This window comes from Canis lupus, chromosome 7 (genome assembly GCF_048164855.1).
Source record: "Canis lupus baileyi chromosome 7, mCanLup2.hap1, whole genome shotgun sequence".
Classification (NCBI taxonomy): Eukaryota; Metazoa; Chordata; class Mammalia; order Carnivora; family Canidae; genus Canis; species Canis lupus.
Window position 1 is genome coordinate 34,779,551 of NC_132844.1, and position 6,110 is coordinate 34,785,660.

Consider the following 6,110-nt stretch of genomic DNA (forward strand, 5'->3'; position numbering starts at 1 on the left):
CATTATTACTATTTAGGTAAATAACATTATAAATTATTTTTGACTTTTCAGGAAAACAGAAACTTCTACCTTTATTATTAACTTCCAAAACTAAATATTTCAGTAGCTTAAATTTTTTGACTTTCTGGTGGAAATGCCAAACTATAGATATGAGGCATAAAGGCTTTGGTAATGATAGGATTTGTTAAGTAATTGCTTAAGATCTTACATGTTTTAAGGCACAGTTTTTTAGGAATCTGAGAAGACTGCAGGGAGTTGAAGACATAATGGAACCAAACCTAGTAAAGAAGGAGTACTGAGTTCATAGGCCTGGCTTAGAGTCTTAGCCAGCCAACTGACCCTCCCTGTGTCTCTAAACTTTAGTCATATCTCCCAGTCCTTGAATTCCCTAAGTAGATGACCTCAGATTCACCTTTCTTCCCTTAAAGAAAAATCTCTTTAAATAAGGATTAAGTCTCCTTGCAACCCGTTCCCTTTCCCCAGCTTTATGTATTTTAAAAGGATACAGAATAGAAAAATTAAAACAATTATGATAAGCTCAAAATTTATCTCCCTAAAATATTGCTTTCACCTTGTCATTCTGCTCTTCCAAATGTCCAGTGTCTTGTAACTGACCTTAAGATAAAGTCCAGTGGCATAAGCAGCCTACAAGGTTCAGCACAATACAGCTTTACCTATCCATTTTCAAATCACCTCTTAACAACCCAACAGCATGATTAAATACTCATGCTCATTCCCTCCCCAGCTTCACATGCAACTCTTTCTCTCTACCTATTTGAATTCTACCCAACCATAAAGGCTATCATAAAGATCTCTGTCTTTGTTGAATACCTCTGAAGTACTTGTTTGCATCTCTCCTTCATTTTTGCCTTTTGCTACTGATTGTTTCATGAGCATGTGCCTAGTTTCCAACTATAAATTATAAATTCCCGAGATAGGGATGAACTTGAAAGTTGGGACAACCTTCAGAGCCACTGCAGAAAAAAGCAATAGCATAACCAACAAAACTGAACGTGAGTATAAGAGTTAATATTGCCATCTTCACAGACCCTCAAAATTTTTCAGAGTATTGTTTTATTAGAGGGGATGACAATTTTGTTCTCTTTGCTATGAAGGACACATTTTACAATGAGATTGAATTTCTATCTTCGAATGCTATGTTTGCATACAATTTAGTCATACATTCCTAAAAATGCAGCAAGTATCAGAACAAAAAGACCAATTGTTCTCATTAAGACTGTCACCAAGGCATATATATACATATCATTAAAGATTTTTTTAAAAAGAAGATTTGAGACAATTACAGTTTAATTTATACCAAGTGTAGGTGTTAATAATATTTCTGAACATCTTTAGCTATTTGTCATTCATTTCTTCCACTGGGAATCTTTCTCTTTTGAAAATCAAGGAAAAATGAGGCCAATAAGCAGAAAATCTCACCAAATTTTCACCCTTCCTCCCAAACACTTTACACCCAAATGCTGACCAGATTTCAGAATTTATGAATGTACCACAGTCAAATACAGACCTTTGACACACAAAAATAAAATAAAATAAAAATATGCAACGACTGATGTTTCTCAATTGTACTTCTAAGTCTTTTTGAAGAAAAATATTGTTAAATGAAATGAAACAGAATTAATCAAGATATAAATAATCTGTGTCTATGTCTATCACTTAGCTAAGGCATTTTATATCTTATAAATTTTACATTTTTCCACAATTTAACACACTTTACTTCCTATCTGATGTAGCAGATTAAAGGTAAACTAGAAGGCTGGTGATAAGTGTCAAAGAAAAGTGCCAGGGAGGCTACACTCTGGAGCACTAGAAATAACGATAAAAATTTATACAAACCACTGTGATATACCTGGTTTTGAGGCCAAGCTGACAAATTAAGAAGAAACATTAGGTTAAGAGTAGAAAACCCAAATCAAGTACAAATTCACAATTATGGAATTTAGCAAAGATATACAGATGGAGCACCAAAAGAATTCTGTGCAAAAGCTAATGTGGGTGTAATATTTCTAGGTAAAATTTACCTATTTGTCATAAGTTGAGTTTTTTAGAAATTGTGATGGTAGGCTTGACTTTGCTTGGATTGATAATTACTATTTCCCTAGAGTCCTCTGAGGGCCTTCAACTGAGACTGTATCACCCCTCATACTCCAACTTCATCTGAGATGAATATGGATGTATACAAACACCCCTCACCTGGCTCCCTCCTTCATCTGACCGAAATTGCCTCTTGGTCTCATATTCTCAGCTTCATGTTTATTCAGATTTGGATATTAAGCTAATGGCTCTTCTTTCCTGTTGTGCTTCTGCAACTCTGCTTTGGTAACCTACCTATACCCTTTATGTGACCTCTGTTCAGCTCTACTCATTTTAGCAAGAACTTTTCAAGGGAAACACACTGTACTACCTGCCTGACATAATGGCAATGGCCCAGGTTTATCCTCATGAAAAACAGTATTATAAAAGAACCATGTACCAGCATTCCTTGTAAAATGAAGAAACCCTTGCACTGTGTAACATCAGACAGTAAGTTTTAAAGGGTTTTGAATGCTTATCAGTGGCAAAATGTCCAAAAATTTTAAGGATACAAGATAGTTTCCTTTAAAAAACACATTTTTTATTCAGTCCAGTCCTAAGGCATCTCTCCTGGTCATTTGTTGCCTCTAAAACTGCCCTCAATTTAAGTGACTTGGCCTTATGAAATAGGACCCATATATCTTCCTTTAGCAATCCAATTTTATCTTACAATATTTTTTGTAGTAGCAATTTTCCTTATTTCCATTTCTTTTACCAGAATCATAGCTAATTTGGTATTGCATGACTTGAGTACACCTTTACCTTCTTTCTCCTCCTCTTACCCAGCTATTTGCAGCATAGCAAATCCCATAAGATTTTGAAAGATAATGGAATATACCATCATCTAGTATTATATAAATGTAATCAGAAGAAATTTTACTTTCAAGTCTTCTAATTGTTAAAAGTAAATTGATCTCCATTCTATCAATTCAACACTTCAGATACTATATACATAGCAGATTTATAGCTCCTCATTTTTTGTAACTCTGTTCCCTCAGCCAGAAAATTCCTCCATCTCATACTATTAAATCCTAGGTGTTCTTTAAACTTCAGTAAAAAAGTCATTTCCCCAAATAAGCTTCATAATACTACCAAACTTTCCTGGCCTCTAACTCTTTCTCTCAATGTCTTCGTTTCTTCATACATCCCCCTGCACACCACAAGGAAACCCCCTGTCACCATTCAGATCTCATTCCTACAAACACTGTTCTGCAACACATGCCCTCAGAACTTTACCAGGTAGCTAAAGATAATACAACTAAATCAGATGTTTTATGAACAGAGTCAGTTCAATTACTAACAGATTATTGTGATGTTCGGCTGAATGAGCTCAACAGCAGTTTGCATTACTTTAAACTACAAATGGATTAATGATGCAAATTTTTAGGCATAATGGATGCAATTTTTTTAGACATAAGATGTGCCAGGGGATATTTTAGGTTAAATAAAGGACTTCATAACTCCTTAAGTGGGCCTTTCATAGATGATATCAATGCCAACACTGTATATTTGCAGCAATTCGTAACTAACAAAAGCTAGACTCTGAAATCCAAACCCTAATTCCAACTCTTGAAGCTCTTCTGTTGAATCATCAAGTTACTTTTCAATTTATTATTATTATTTATTCATCCTTGCAAAGATTATTAGCTTTATTATGTCTCACCTAATTGTATCAATCTAGGCTCAATCTTATAAGTGAGGTGCTTTTTAAAATGTTATGTAAGCCTGATAAGAATTAACAGCTCTTTCTTCAGTTCTTTTACTCTTGGACATAATTTGGACCCATCTCCTTCCACACAGTACTTTCTGAAATAAGCTTGATCCCTGTATATTTCAGATAGTTTCATATAGATAAAAAGTGTCGTACAACTGAAATTAATATAACATTATGTATCAACTATTCTTCAATCTTAAAAAATGTGTATGGCAGCTCAGGTGGCTCAGTGGTTTAGTGCCACCTTCAGCCTAGGGCCTGATCCTGGAGACCGGGGATCAAATCCCGCATCGGGCTCCCTGCATGGAGCCTGCCTCTCCCTCTCTGTCTGTCTGTCTGTCTCTCTCTCTTTCTCTCTCTCTGTCTTTCATGAATAAATAAATAAAAATCTTTTAAAAATGTGTATATGCAAAAAACTATAAGACACTGATGAAAGAAATTGACTAAGGCACAAATAAGTGGAAAGATACCCATGTTCATGAATTTGGAGAATTAATATTTTAAAGTGTTCATACTACTCCTGGCAATCTACAGATTCAGTGCAATCCTTACAAAATTCCAATGGCATCTTTCACAGAACTAGAAAAAGCAATTCTAAAATTTTTATGGAACCACAAAAATCCTGAATAGCCAAAGCATTAGTGAGAAAGAAGAACAAAGTTAGAAGCAAAGCACTTTCTGATTTCAAAAGATACTATGAAGCTATAATAATCAATACAATATGGTACTGGCATAAAATAAAAAAATAGACACACACACCAATGCAACAAAATTGAAAGCCCAGAAATAAACCCAGGTATATATAGTCAACTAATATTTAACAAGAGTCAAGAATCCTCAAAGGGAATAAAATAGTATTTTCAATAAATGGAGCTGGAAAAACTGGATATTCAGATGCAAAACAATGAAACTGAACCCATATCTTATACTCACAAAAAATTAACTCAAAATAGATTAAGGACTTAAATCTAAATACTGAAACTCTACAACTTCTAGAAGAAAACATGGGAAAACCCTCTTTACATTCTTGGCAATGATTTTTTTTGACATTATGACACCTGAAGTACAAGTAACAAGAGTCAAAATAAGCAAGTGTTACTACATCAAACGAAATAGTTTCTGCACATCAAGAGAAACAATCAATAGAGTAAAGAGATAACCTATGGAATGAGGGAAAATATTTGCAAACCAAATATATAGGACTCAATAGCAAACAAAAACAAGAAAAAAAAAACAACCAAATTTTTTAAATGGGCAGAGGATCTAAATAGACATTTTTCCTAAAAAGACATACAGATAATTAACAGGTACATGAAAAAAATGCTCCACATTATTAATCATCAAAGTAATGTAAATTAAAATCACAATGAGATATCACCTCAAACCTGTTAGGATCTTTATTATCAATAAGAGATAACAAATGCTAGCAAGGAGGTAGAGAAAAGGAAATGCTTGTAGATTGTTGGTGAGACTGTAAACTGGTACAATGACTATGGAAAATGGTAGGGAGGTTCCTCAAAAAATTAAAAATGGAACTAGAATATGATCCAGTAATCCCAGTTCCACATATATATCTTAAAGAAACTTAGTATCTTAAAAACCATCTGCATTCCCTTGCTCATTGTAGTGTTGTTTACAATAGCTAAAACATGGAAATAATCTAAATGTCCATCAGGGGATGAATGGATAAAAAAAAAAATGTGGTGTGTGTATAGATGTAATATTATATGGCCAAAACCAAAAGAAATCCTGTCATTTTTAAAAACATGGATGAACCTGGAAGGCATTATGCTAAGTGAAATAAGCCAGACAAAAAATGACAAATACCACATGGTATCACTAAAAACCAAATTTATAGAAACAGAGAGTAGATTGTTGGTGGCCAGGGGTAGGTCACAGAGAATGGGTGGATGTAGTCTAAGGGTACAAACTTCCAGTTATAAGATGAATAATTTGGGGGATCTAATGTACACCTAGCTGGCTATTAACAATATTCTATTGTATATTGGAAACTTAAGAGAGTAAACCTTAAAAGTTCTCACTACAAAATAAAAAGCAAACAATAGGAAACAAGTAACTATGTTAGCAATTGATGTGTTAACTAACCTTATTTTGGTAATTATTTTCCAATATATACATATATCAAATTATCATTTGGTTTATATCTTAAACTAATCCAATGTTATATGTCAATTATATTTCATTAAGCCAGGGGTGAAGGGAATGTGTGTGTGTGCATACATGTGTGAATTCTGTAGCCATAAGCATTCTTCCTGCAAAGACATATTTGTAAAAGGTGACT